The 14,606-nt window shown below is 50.1% G+C and overlaps 1 protein-coding gene across 1 annotated transcript in view; it reads right to left on the bottom strand.

The window, feature by feature from the left end:
• Window positions 1-14,606, bottom strand: part of LOC138467682 (calcium homeostasis modulator protein 6-like) — a 118,596-nt gene that overhangs the window by 37,155 nt on the left and 66,835 nt on the right. The gene's annotated exons all lie outside the window — the stretch shown is intronic.

The raw sequence follows: 14,606 nt of genomic DNA, 5'->3' as shown, positions 1-14,606 counted from the left end.
GAGTAACAGCCAGCACGTGCAAGGGTACTGCAAACATCAGGTGTCAAGTGCTGGTATGGCGACTGGAGAGCTACAGAAAACAGTCCCCAAGCGCGGGGGTTGCCAAGCAAGCAGTGCAGGTGCATGTGACCGGCGGGGGAGGGACCTGGGCCCGCACTCAGAGGGGGTGTCCTGAGGTAACCAGTGCAGTTCTGGATTCAGCCAGGAGGTTAGCAGGGGAAAAAGCAGAAGCAAAGAGAAAGGTTTTTAAGTGCCTCCGGAACCGGAGATGGTTCTCCTCAAGTTTAAGGGAGGCTGTTCCAGAGGGAGTCCCCAGCTGAAGAAAGATCTACCACCAACTCGTTGCTTGAAGAAGCGACTGACCCAGAGGGAGTTGGAGGCAGATGAGCGAAGAGCTCGAGAAGGAAGATATTTAGGAAGAGAGTTGAAGGTATTGAGGCTCCGTTCCCCAGAAGGCATTTTGGACAATGCATAGGGTTTTGAACTTAATCCTCACAGCCATTGGGAGCCAGTGCAGATATTTCAGTCCTGGAGAGAGACAATCCCTGGGCTTGAGGCCAAGGACAAGTTTCGCAGTCCTGTCCTGGATAAGTTGCAAAGGGCGGAGAGTAGAGGCAGGCAGATTTAAAAAGAGGCTGTTGCAGTCACCCAGCCACAGAAAACCAGATCTCTGGAGACAGTGAGCTTCTGGGGGAAGGAGAGGAAAGTAAGAATACCTCTGAGGAGGTGCAGCCGATAGTGTGACTTCTTGGAGACGTCGGAGAGAAGGAGAGTGTTGAGTCGAAAATGACCTAGAAGTTTTTATCCATGCAGGTGAGAGCAGGAAGAGGGCTAAGAGGCTGACCAGAGAGCAACAAGAAAGGAGGGAGCGGGTGTGCCGATGGAGAAACTCAGTCTTACTGGCATTAAGGCAGAGGTCATTTGGCACCACACCACTCCTGGATAGCAGACAGACAGGGATGAGGGAAGGAGAAGAAGTGGCCGAAGGTAGTCTGAAAATGAGCTTAGTGTCATCCGCATAGCACTGAAAGTTGGGGCAGAGCGGCAATGCGATGGGCAAGGAGTGCCAGGTTTTGGTTAAACAGCCAGCGAGAGAGGTTAGACCCCTGGGGGACACCACAGATAGAGAAAAAGATGGCACAGAGGAAGGACCCAAGTTGGATCTGGGAGGGTCGGTCAAAGAGGAAAGAAGTCAGCCACGCCAGGGCCTGACCGGTGATACCCAGGTTATCACAGACAATTGATCAGGATAGCATGGTTGACAGTATCAAAGGCAGAAGAGAGATCAAGCAAGATGAGGACAGAGGGGGTGTTGAAGTCAAGGTTGGAGAGCAGGTCTTCACTTATGTTCAGGAGAGCAATTTCTGTGCTTCTGGCAGCTCTGAAGCCAGACTGATGGTCATGAAGACAACCAACAGATTCAGCGTGGACATTAAGCTGGGAGATGGCCAGTTTCTCCAGGAGCTTGCCTGGGAAAGGAGTGATGGAGATTGGCAATAGTTAGCCGGGCAGGAGGGTTCAGCAGAGGGTTTCTTGAGAAGAGGGTGCACAAGCGAGTGCTTCAAGGGGATGGGAAGACTCCAGTGGCGAAGGAGTGGTTGCAGAAGTCAGCCAGGACAGGAGCCAGGGAGTCGATGGGGTCCTTGGTGGTTTTAGAGGAACAGGGGTGAACCTGTTTTTACGAGACTTTCATAGATCGGACTTGTCTAGAAACCTTGTCTGTGGAGAACAGGGGAAAGGCAGACTTTACAAAAGCGTACGACTGTTGACTGCAGTACATTATGGGGATGCCCGGCGGACCCGATACTGATGTTGGAATTCCTGTACCAAGACCTTAGGATTAAAGGTCAGACTTGATAAGTGTGGCTCCTATTCAGGGTGGATCACTGTTGCACATGGCTTAAGACGAGGTTATGTACTTGCTCATTTTCTTTTTAATTTATATATTTTGGGCACCATGGCTGCATTAGAAGGCTCAGGGGTTAATTCCCCAAGATTGGGGCATATTATACATTATCTCCTTTACTCAGATAACCTTGTTTAGTTGATATAAGGCTATAGGACTGCAGGGGTATTTGCTGAGAGCACAGACATTTTTAAAGGAATTGAGTCCGAGATCGGCCTCCCAAAATCAAAAAGGTTGAAATTTTAACAAGAAAATAGAAAGTATCGCTGGGAGAGCAAATTTTATATGGCATATTCAGGATGCAAGGATACAGGTTGTACCCGAGTTTGAATATTTGGGAGTTGTTAGTTCCAGGCGGTCTAACATGTTGGTGTCAAACACACTGAGACTGTATACGATCACAGCAGTATGTCAACTATGTATATTAGATAAGAAATATGGGCGTTTTGCATGGATCCCTGTCATCAAATTATTCAAGCAGGTTATTGTTCCAAGGTTGACGTATGGGGTTGAAACCAAGGTGGCTAAATTAAATGGGACGAGGAGGAGGGGGCGTTTCTAGGTAAACTCCTTTTGAAGCTTACAGGTGGCACCCCCCTCCCCATGATGAAACAAGTGTTGTGCAGTATAATGTACCCTCCTGCATTTACATTAAGGAACTTAACCTCATGTTTACTCAGTTTAACTGTCGTTTTTGAGCATTGGGTGAATTCTGTACTCCTGCTGTTGGTTGACAAACCCCTGGAAGAGTTGGAAAGTAACCCAAGCAAGGTCAAGAAGGTGCACTTTGAGACTGAATAGGGAGAAGCTTGTGTCAAGATATCAACATTTTCTGATGGACGTCACACCTTATAATGCCCCACGGCAATGTTTGATAAGACATGCTTCCCCTTTCCTCAGAACGCTACGGTTGCGGATTAAATCTTCTGCCAACCAACGATGTTATAGCAAGACATTCTGGGGTTCCTCGAGCTGACCACATATGCTATGGCTGTAGGCGGATCTAAATAGTTGTTGATTGCCTACATCTATCAGATATTCGCGAAGAGGGTCAAGGAATATTTTAGTATTCACCCATTTTTATCTTGGTATGATTTGTGGTGTATTTTGCTGAATAATCCCAATGATAAATTGCTAATCGATGTTTTTAACTTTAAATTGCTTTCATCTTTACATGATATTAATTTAATGTGGCTGAATGTTCTTGAACTGATCAAATGTGTGTAAAGTTCCGTTTTAACCCCGTCACACAAAGCACAAGGGATCATAAATTGACAAATGTATGTGTGGGACATTTTGTACTAACTCCTCATTCCCCAGTGGTAGCTGCCGGTCCCTGGTAAATGATATACCCAGGATCTGCTTTTAGCTCCTCCTTCGCCAATCTTAACCCCTAGCACTGGTATTGGTGCTGTATATTTTCCATCCATTCACTTCCTATCCTTTTCCCTGTTGACGAACCATTGCTGTTACCTAGGCTTGCTTCGTTGGCCATGGTGTGTTGACATGTCATCCTTGCTCTAACCTCCTGATCTCTCCATTATCAGTCTTTAGTATGAATCCAACTTAATGTATAAACGTTGCAGTCCCAAACAAATCTGTATATCCACAGGCAGCACTAAAAGCTCCTCACTGTATGGAGGCACCTGAAATGCTCTCGATAAGGCCACCTACATCACTAACACGATAAATTGGCCCTTCCGAACTGTACGCATCAGAACACACAAACCCACCAACTCCTCTGTCAGAGGACAAAGTCTCCCAGAACAGCTACACCAATAAATTGCAGCGCCTCGATGCCTGCGGGCTATGTGAGCGCTTTATAAATGTCAAATAAATAAAATAAATACAGTCACCAAAGCCAACAGCATCTTCTACCGACACCCCTGATCCACTGCTTCAGGTGTTACACACTGCAACCCATGGCATGGAGGAACTATGCCAGCGACAGACAGGCACCCAAGCAAACCAACAGAGCAGGCATTCAATGTCAAACTTCAGCTCTTTCACTGATCTCAGTGGAGAAGCATGAGGCTATCCAGCCCACCTAATTAGATTCAACCCGTTCCTGTGGCACACTATCGCCTTCCACCAAACACACAGGATATACACAAAACCACCAACAGATCATGTCAAACCACGAGCAAAAAAAGGGCTCGCCACAGGCTCAGTCTCGCTCGGTTCCAGGCATTGGGGCCGTTTACAGGAACATGAAAGTGAAAGCGAAAGGCAGGATAGTTTTCTCAGCAGAGTTCAATATACATCTACCACCCTCCCTCCCTGAACTGGGTGGGGGGAGCTCAAACAACCTACAAGAAGCAGACTTGGCTGATCCACCAATGAACACCTGGTAGGCATCAAGGCCCACCTCCCGAAAGATCAACAGTGGTCCAAGCGGACTTCCCCGGCGAGAAGTATGCAAAGAATGTGCATTCTAGAGGGGGGGATAGGGGGATTCCAAGCGGTGGAGGGCGAACAGTAAGAAACCACGAGAACAGAAAAGGGAACCTGCGGCTAGAGGAAGTGGGCAGACGGCAACAGTGGGCTTTCCCCGGGGTCTGGGAAAGAAGAGGCAGAGGCCACAGGACCGATCGTGCCGGGGGCCATGGCGAGGATGGGGACGTAGGCACTGGCAGCAAAGAAGGATGGTGGTAGAGAGGGCAGAACCCCCCACCATGCAGAGACCAATTAACTATGTGTAGCCAGGGTCAGCCACACAAAGGCAAACTTAAGATAAGCGGGCCTGGGGGCGTATTGGGGGGGTGGTACATCAGGACCACCATGACTAGTTCCAGCAGATTGCTGCAGACCGTGCATCCATCAACCACACACCACCCCCTGGAGCAGACTCGTGCCCCCACCCACCGCCAGAGTCCCGGGCCCCTGCCCCCCTGGAGCAGACCCGTGCCCCCACCCACCGCCAGAGTCCCGGGCCCCTGTCCCCACCCTCCCCTCCCACCGCCAGAGTCCCGGGCCCGTGGCCCCCCTGGAGCAGACCCGTGCCCCCACCCACCGCCAGAGTCCCGGGCCCCTGCCCCCCTGGAGCAGACCCGTGCCCCCACCCACCGCCAGAGACCCGGGCCCCTGCCCCCCTGGAGCAGACCCGTGCCCCCACCCACCGCCAGAGACCCGGGCCCCTGTCCCCACCCTCCCCTCCCACCGCCAGAGTCCCGGGCCCGTGGCCCCCCTGGAGCAGACCCGTGCCCCCACCCACCGCCAGAGTCCCGGGCCCGTGGCCCCCCTGGAGCAGACTCGTGCCCCCACCCTCCCCTCCCCAGAGGCCCTTCCCCGACACTCACCCGCAGTCGGGCGCCGGGCACCAGCGGCAGTCGGGGTCCTGCGCCAGGTGCCGGCGCAGCACGAAGGCCTCGTACTTGCAGAGCAGCGGGGGGTCCTGCAGGATGGCGCGGACGTGGTGCGGCTGCAGGCGCTCGGCGCACTCCGGGCAGCAGATGTCCACGCGGCTCTCGGTGATCTCGATGCGCAGGTACTGGCGCAGGCAGGCCAGGCACGAGCGGTGCGGGCAGGGCAGCAGCGGGGGGCCCGGCGGCTGCGACTCCAGGCACAGGGGGCACTCGGCGGGGCTGTCCGGTGGTGGCGGAGGATTGGGCGGCGGGGCGGGCGCGGGGGCAGGCAGCGGCGGGGGAGGCTCACGCCGCCGCCGCACGAACACCCGCCTCAGGTCCAGCCGCCGCCGGACGCGCCGCCGCAGTCCCCCAGGGCCCGCCTCGGCGCACGGGGACTCGGGGGCCATGGCGGGGCCCCTGCGGGCCCAGGGTATCACTTCGGGGCCGGGCGGGTCCCCCTCGGTGTCAGTGAGGGCCGCTCCGGTCTCTCTCGCACCCGTGGGGTGGGTGGTTTCTCCCGCTCCGGTCTCCCTCGCACCCCGTCCGGGGCCCGGTTTCTTCCGATAATTGGGCCGCTTCCTGTGTGCAGTGGTCGGGACTCCGGTCCGGCACCCCCACTTCCGGCCTCTTAGGTCACTCTTCCTATCCAAGGGTCCCACTTCCATTATGATCCACAACATGTACAACCACCCTTCCATGTCCACATATACACTCAGTTTGCCTTCTGGGGCCCACTGTGTCCCTGCAGCACATGATCGATGACCATTTGTGGATCCTGTACATGCGTTATTTGCTTTTTGATGTAGTTTGTCGTTTTGATGTGATGCTCAGGGTGTGCGTCACACACAATGGCTTGTCACTATGCTGTGCGCTGAACAGTGTGTTGCAGGAGATGGACACAGCACACGGATTCTGCAGTGTTGATTTTGCAATACACAATGTGCATGTGAACAGGCATTCATTGTTATGTTTCAACTACAACTGTTGGAATGCATTTGGGAATTACTTATTTTGGGTGGGAGGTTGTTGGTCAGTTATTTCATCTGATTCCATGTCAGGCATCATTGTCTGATGCCACTTTACATTTTTCACATGTCAAAGTGTACATTATTGGTACTGTGTTGGTGTTTTGCTATTGCTTGCCATGTCATGTTGTGGTTTGGGAGGGTTTGGGTGACATACCAGTGATAGTCATGGCCTGTTTTGCAGGTCTGTGTGATTCACACCTTGCATGTTTGCCTTTTGGTCACACAGGATTGGTTGGTTTGAGTAGCTAGGGATGCACACAATGTGGCACTTCCATGGCAACATTCTCAGGGTGGTAAGGTTGTGACAGTTGACTGTCTCTTTGTCATCATCGATTGTCACGTGGTATGTGCCAGACATGTGTGCACTCTGCAGGCGTAGGAGTTTAGGTGACAAATGTGGCCACAAGCTGGGTCCGGGCTGCCTCGCCACGTGCCCTATCCCCTCCCATGGGCAGCGCCTGTGCCTGTGGTTGGGGATGTGGGGGCACCACCATGTCCACCGGTACGCCCTGCCGTGTTGCAACATTGTGCAGGACACATGCTGCTACAATGATCCTGCACACTACTGGGGGTGCATAGAGTAGCTGCCCACCAGAGAGGTCAAGGGAGCGGAAGCGTGACTTGAGCACTCCGAATGTGCGCTCCACTATGGCCATGGTTGCAATATGGGCCGCGTTGTATCTTACCTGGGATGGTGTGGTGGGGTTCCGGATTGGCGTCATCATGTGGTTGCTCAGAGGGTAGGCACTGTCCCCTGGAGAGGTGATAATGGTTGTGATTATTGGGGTTTGTGTGTTTGTGTGTGTGTGTGACATGCATGCATGTGCACGGGCATTTGTACTCACCTAGGAGCCATGTGTCACCATGCTGCCCAGCTTCCAGGGCCCGGCTCAGGGCAGACATTCAGTATATGAAACTGTCATGGGTGGAGCCAGGGTAGTTTGCATAGACAGAGGTGATGATTCCCTTTGCATCGCATGACACCTGTACATTGATGGAATGCCAGTGCTTGCGGTTTCGGTAGATGTGCTCAGTGGCCCTAGGTGGACGTAGGGCCACATGGGTGCAGTCTATGGCACCGAGCACTTTGGGGAAGTGTGCCACCCTGTAAAAGTCCTGGACAACGGCCTGCCTTTCTGCGGGTGTTCTGGGCATGTATATGTGCCTGCGGACTGAGGGGCGCGCTGCCATGATTGCCAAGACCTGGTGTAGGCAGCGTGACTGCGTGGCCTGTGAGACCCCCACCCACTATGGCAGTTGTCCGCTGAAATGACCCAGTGGCCAAAAAATACAGGACATTGAGCACCTTCTCCAAGGGGCTCAATGCTTGGGAGCACAGGGTGGGGGATGTAAGGTCATTTTCCCACTCCCTGACCAGGTCTAGGATGATACGAGGTGGAAACCTATACCTGCCATAGACCTGGTCGTCAGGCATCCCAAAAAGGCTTGTCCGGGGGGGAAAAATGTGGGCCCTGGCTATTCTCCTCCTCCTGCGGTGTCCCACGATCAGTGCTGCGACAAATGGGGCATTCATCATAGCTGTATATACGTGTGTGTTGTTTGCGCGCACTTTTATACTGTGCGCGTTGACGCCTATGTGCGTCTTTTGCCATGCGCAGGTTTCCTGTATTTGAATCCATGAATACGGGTTGTTCGCGTGCGTGTGGGTGTTCCGTGTAGTTCCCTGCAGTACTTCCTCAGTTACGCCTTCTTTTTCACGCGTTGTTCCCCATTCCGCGTGTTACGCCCCGTGTCCCGCCCCCTTTTTGGTGTGTGTGCGGATGTTGTGCGTTCCCTGTGCGCGTCACGCACAGCGTTCGGGATGTTGCAATGACATGTGCGCCCGTGTGCGCCACGCACGGGTTTGGCGCACATTTCGGGAAAAACACGCGCAAGGACTTCCATGAATCGCACACGTGCGTGTGTGTTTCCTTTTTCACGCTTGCGCCTGCTTGCGCCAGCTTGCGCCACTTTTTTCGGCGCACGTTTTTCCCATGAATCGGCCCCTTAATGATGTTTAAAGAACCGGTCAATGGCCCCCACAATGAGATTTGTGACCATGTTGGTATGTGCCTTTTTGTGACCTAGTCTTTTGATGTGTAATTCAAGCCTTAGATTTAGAGCCCCCTTTGTTGCTTAGCAGATGGACATTTCCAGACCACACAGTGACCTCAAAAGTATCACCCCTTTAGCCAGTATATCTTGTATTGTATCAACACAGTTATGCCTGTCCATCGATGGATCAAACATCGCACTTAATAAATGTATTTTGACCTATGCCCAATGATAAATTAACCTGTATTTGAGAAACGTCTTTTCTTTTAGTGTCCGAGCTCAAAGGTCTCAGAGCATGATGGACAAAGCAGATTATGGCATTGGATGAATGGGAATGTGTGGACACAAGGGCAAATGTCAAATGGTTATCACAACAGTTGCCGATCTCGCATACCAATTCGATGAGCCCAGCTGACTGATTGACCCAAGAAGCGTCATCACAACACAACATGCTCCTCAGCCAAACACAGCCCTCTGACCCTATGGCACCTATAAGTGTTCACCCTTAGTGACCAATCCCAACTGTTCATGTGCCCCTTAGGCCTTCCCTCTGTTTGATGGCGATGAAGCTGTATAAAAGTAATTTGTAACATGTTTTCTGCAGAGCGCTCTCGGCGTGAGCAGAGTAGATTCTGCTTGCCCTATTTTAGATAAAGCCCTTTGATATAACCAGCACTTGGTCTTGGTCTCATTCCCGCCAGGGAAGTGTCCTGATTGACTTTATTAGGAGAATGAATTGCAGTTTTGGGGACCTCTCACTTTCAGTATCCAAGTACACACTTAAAGTTATATAATAAATAGTTATTTATTTATACACACTGATATTTAAAGCCTTCTTTAAAAAGCAGTAATTAGCTGTAACATAAATTCTCAGTTAGGATTCAATTAAAAAAGTGAACAGGTCAGTATAGCATTTATATAGCATCACCTTTGCAATATTGAGTTTGTCAAGGAAGGAAAGGGCGTGTTAGGGTTACATCAGAACAGGCTGATAAGTGAAAACAGTTAGATTTTCCCAGAGGGATGCAGGCAGTCTATTATCCCAGCATTAAAGTGTTCAACATTTAAAACCTGTGAGGGAACAAGCACTGCCAAAGCCAATAGGTTCAAAAGGAGGCATTTCGGGAGCCAGGACAGCCAAAGTCAATGGACAAAGTCAAAGTTCTGATGCTCTTCTTCTTAGAAAGTTGTTCTCAAATAGTCAGTGTTCAAAAGAGAAATCACAGCAACTCAAGAGGAGTCACTGTTGGAAGGCACAAGCTGGTAAGTTGGGGTCAACTTAGTGTAGGGTTGAATCGCACTCCCAAAGATAGGAAGCACCCAAATGGCAAAAGGATAAAATACCCAAAGCCCCACAGTACCTTGAAAATGAAGAAAGTGTTCCAGCTGGTTGCCTTCACGATGCAATGCAGTAGATCCGTGTTCCTGGTCCTTGTTCGTAGTGACAAAAGGGAGAATGTCTGGCGGGCTCCTGCGGCAGCACTTGAGAGAGGGACTCGGCCGGCATGGATTTCCATCAATTCAGCGGCTCTTTGTGATTTTGGTGCCTTTTTCTCATTGGCAACAAAGAACGAAAAGCTCCAGTTAAGATTTTGTTGATCCCTCGGTCTTGGACTCTGGTGAGGGGACTCTGGATGAAGATTTCTTGCTTCTGTAGGGTTCTCTGGTTGCCCACGAAGATCTGGCTAGATTCAGACTTCGGAAGAAAATGCACTCACAAGTGGTCAAGCTACCCCGGGTATTGGAGCATCTGCAGCCTTGGAAAGTCGCAGCAAGTCAGGCGTTGCGCCAAAATAGAGTTTGTCTCAGGTCTAAAGGGTCCAACCAGCCTAAGGGAGGAAGTCGTCCTTTACAGGTCTTCCCTGTCGATTTGAAAATGGGGTCAGCACAGCTGCATTGCTTCACACAGCACTTCGGGGTCCAGGAGGGTTCTGCTGGCGTCTTCTCTCATCTTCTGCTTCAGATGCTGTCCTACAGTGGTCGACTCTGCTCTTATTCCCAAAAACCTTGCTTTTTATGCAAGTTACCATTAATTCACAGCCCTAGGTTGTCAATCGCACGGCAGGGTGGCTGTCCAAGACAGCCAGCTGGCCAATTTGAACTAGTTTCACTCAGGCACATCTAGAGACAAAGGACAGGGAGGTTTTGGGACCCTCCCTAACTTCCTGCCTTTCCAAACTCACTGGAGCATGGGCAGGCTTCAGGGCTGAAGCCAGCCAAAAGCAAACTACACAAAGGACTGAACCCTGATGCAAACAACAGAGTAAAAGATGAAAAACCAACAAGAAATGGTGAGAAGAGAAGATGGACATTTTGGAAAAATGGTCACCATTGTGTGCAGCACTGCAGCTGAGGTTATCAGCCTGCAGATGCAGGTCACTAGGTAGTAAAAAGGAAACCACTGCCACCAGCCATTCAAGTGAGTTAGTGTAAAAAAATGTTTTTAAATGAGCAATGGGTTAAAGGAATCACTATGTAACCTCTAACACTCCACATGTTAGGTGGTGTGTGTGCTGGACCCATCAAGTAAAGGTAAGTAAAACAGGGGTCATCTTACTATTCTTGAGAACAGTAGTTCACCCAGGTAAATGTAGTTTAACATTAAGAGATGTCCGAGGGACTTCTCAGTGGCACTGCACAAAAGGTGCTGTGCATCACAATGCAAAAGAAGAGGCCCATGTGGTTTACCAGACTCAATAAAACAGTAAGGATCATAGAAAATCATAGTCAGGAAAACACATGAGTAAGTGAGGAAAAGGTCCCACTCGCTCAGGGGTACAAATGAAAAGCCCTGATTCCAGCAGAGCAAAAGGGCTGGGGGTCTCCAATGTTAAAGGGAATTGGCTCAGAAATGACAATTCTCCCTAACAGCAATTTTCCCTCCATTTGTGAACCCCAAACGTTTGCTTTTGTTTGGCTTACCTAATCTGAATTTTTCCAGTGGAGCACAGACTTCAGCTGCGCTCCTCTGGGCTTTCACTCGTTTGTTATGGGGAAACTGACACGTCGTTCAGGCTGTCATAACTGGGAAACTGTTTCCATTAGTCTTCGACTATGTTGCCATTTCTTGGTAACTTTTTATCTATGTGCCAAGTACGTTGCAGTACCGCGCATATGGGTCCTTTTGTTTTATGGCCCTAGCCACCCTCTAAGAATTTTTTGGGGTTTGTACAAGTTTGCCTAGGACGAACTGGTGACAGGGGGTTTACTTTTAAAGTATTTTTACTTCATTTTTATGGATCATACCATGTTTACCGCATTTGGCCCAAGACTGTGGCCAGTGCCGAAAATGGCTGTGCCACAAAGTCTTTTGTTCTGTCCTCTGGCCATTTTGTCCCTTTGTCTTGGGCATGCAGCCTCCCGCATCTTTTACGGGCTCCTGCATGTCACGTGTGCTAGTGCCCAGAAAGAGGGCTGGGACTGTCTGGTCCCAATCCAGTATGTCTGATAGTCCTGAGTGACTGGAACCACTGTGGGCCACGATTGGCCCACGCCTGGTGTGCCTGCATGAGAGCAGATCTTCCATTGGCTATCTGAGAATTGAACGCAAAATGAATCTTGGATAAGAGAAGAGGCTCTGCATCCATTCCAGGTTGATCTACTGAAGTTCACACCGAACTTCATAAGTATCCTTAACAAAAGAACAGACGCGAGGAACCACCAGTGACGTGCTAGGAAGGTTTAGCACTGTGACCCTGCTGTTGTCCCATCAGAACCCCTGTTTTTGCATTGTACCAAGAAGGCCTGCAAGGGTGCTTTGCCCCTTTGGAGTAGTGGGAACAACTACTCTGGGGACCTCCTACTTACCCTCGCAAAGAGCACCTTTGGAAGTGTTCCTGGGCCATCCAGTTACCTGTCCAGCTCAAACCCATGGTATCGCACAGGAATGCCGCCGTCCTGAGTTGAGACGCAAGACTTTCGGAATCGCTTAGTTGTGGTCTTGGGCCCTCTCCTGCCAAAACCTGTTGTCCTAGCTCCTCTGGGTCATGATTTATGAGAGTGCACCATGCTGCAAGCATTTGTGGTCCTTGTGTCACCCCGCTGTGGTGACTGTCGCTGTAAGTGCCTGCAGCTCTTCCCTACTGTGTCCTGAGATGTCCTGCACCAGAACTATCCTTCCCCTTTCTTCGAGAGCTGAGAAAAGGCTACTGTCCTGCCACGGACGATCGTCCCGTCCCGCAGCCGCTGAGAGCCAGAGTGTCCTGAAATTGCAATCTTACCACATCTGAGAAAAGTAGGCTATACTGCCAAAGTTTGGTCTGGACTGGGCCGAGGGTCAGTGAGTACTTTCATCACTTACCGATGGCCCACTGGCACATCTATTTATTTTTACGCACGAGAATCCCTTAAAAGATACTCACATTGGCTGGGCTATCCTGCGCTTGCCAACTATTCCCGAACTCCAAAAGTTGCTCTAACCGCATGGGTTCACCCTCCTCTAGGAATAGGAACATATTCTTCATCGCTTCAAGCCCCTTCCTGAGCAGCTACAGCCCCCTGAAGAGAACCTGCTTTTTGTTTTATGCACGACCGTGCATTGTTAATGCACTACAGTACTTTGAGGGCTAGGCTCCTCACTCCTTAGGGCTGGATTGCATAAATTAGGGATTCACTACAAAGAACTGCCTTATTTGATATCTGTGTTGTACTGACCCCTTTCTGTTACAGGTTCTGGTCATTTTCTCCCCTTTCATCAGCATTAGGCTAAACGCATTATTGTATATGTTACATAGTGAATAAGTGTGTGTGGTAATTATTTTCTTTATAACTGTGGTTTAAATCGTGTTTTGTTATAAAGGCCTATAATAAAAGTATTTTTGATATACATCTGTCTAAGGGTAATCTTTGGAGTTTTACTGTGTGTGCTCATTATGGGCTTCCGATCACTCTCACCCCTCCTGAGATTTAGTCTTGACTGCCTGCCAAGCCACGTAGATTGGTCTGGTTTGTCCAGAAGGTTCCGCTGTTCCACTAAACTAGGGTGGCCTCCTAAACTTCTGCCCACCAGGTCATAGTTTAGAAATCCATCATAACACCCTGCTTAAGCTCCATCGGGAAGCCAATAGTCAGAAAGTTAACCCTGGGGAGGAGCATAGACGGTATAAAAGGCCACAGCTCCTAGCCCGATTTGTGGGTTGTTGGAGTAGTGGAAGGGGTGTGGAGAGAATTGACGAGTGGCTGGAGGATGAGTTGCAGAGACTGGTGGAGGACACTGGAGGTGTAGTGTGGTAGAGGCAAGAGGGTGTTGAACTAGAAGGGAGTAACCTCAGCAAGAACAGCCAGAGAAAAATCAGACACAGTTATGGAGGAGAAGCGAAGAAATAGAGGAAAGAGGCAGGGGAGTAGTAGTGGAGAAGTATTGGAGGACAACCAGAGGATTGGCGGATCATCTGAGGAAGGAGGTGGGGAGAAATATCAGAGGCGGTGGAGCGACATTAGAATGAGGGGGTACGGAAGTTCTTGAAGGTGGCACAAAAACTGCTGAAATAATCATTGGCGAAAATTGGATAAGTATCTAAAGGAGGATGTTGGAGAATCTTTTGAGGAGGTGGCAATAGGAGCCCAGAGGGCAGACTCTGCTTAAGGGACAGATTCCCCGATCTGAAGGGTGAAATGCCAGGAGAGGAGCTAAAGGAGCTTGGTGTGGTAACAAGGAGGGTGGGACCAGCTAGGGGATGGTGTGAGTCAGTGAGGAACCTGGGAAGAATCCAAGAGCCAAACTCACACTCTGCTGCACCAGGTACCCTGCATCCTTCCCCTTCCACAGGATACTAGAGGCTGCCAATGGGCCTAGAAGAGGAGAAGCCAGAAGAAGACCTGGAAACTATGTTCACGTTACTGCGTCCTACCCTGGAACCAGGTAGAATTGAAGGGGGAGTTCACTCAAACATTTTATTCTGTAAAAGTATATTTTGCATGAATACCACCTGATAGTAAACGATTGGCATAAGCACATTTGCATCGCACTATAAATTGTATTGAATTAACCTTAAACAGGCTGACTACGCCGCCATTTTGAGTTATCCGCCATTTTGATCGCCTCTTGCTTTCTGTCCCATGTTTAGAATTGTGTTTTCGGCTCTAGCAGAGCAAAATGAACTTTGTACTATTTCCATGATGTCAATGTAGATAAGAATGTTGAAGCTGCTAAAGTGGATTGTTTGTCCTACACTGAGAAACCTTGGAGTTAAACAAAAGCCGTACTAATCAGTAATTTAGATGCCATCTGTTCCAATAGTGCCGTCCCCGTTCAAACAGCAAAGTAGAATG

The sequence above is a fragment of the Ambystoma mexicanum genome, chromosome 4q (genome assembly GCF_040938575.1).
Source record: "Ambystoma mexicanum isolate Mex_15411 chromosome 4q, UKY_AmexF1_1, whole genome shotgun sequence".
Lineage (NCBI taxonomy): Eukaryota > Metazoa > Chordata > Amphibia > Caudata > Ambystomatidae > Ambystoma > Ambystoma mexicanum.
The sequence above is the reverse complement of the archived record's forward strand: the minus strand, read 5'-3'. Positions and strand labels throughout refer to the sequence as shown.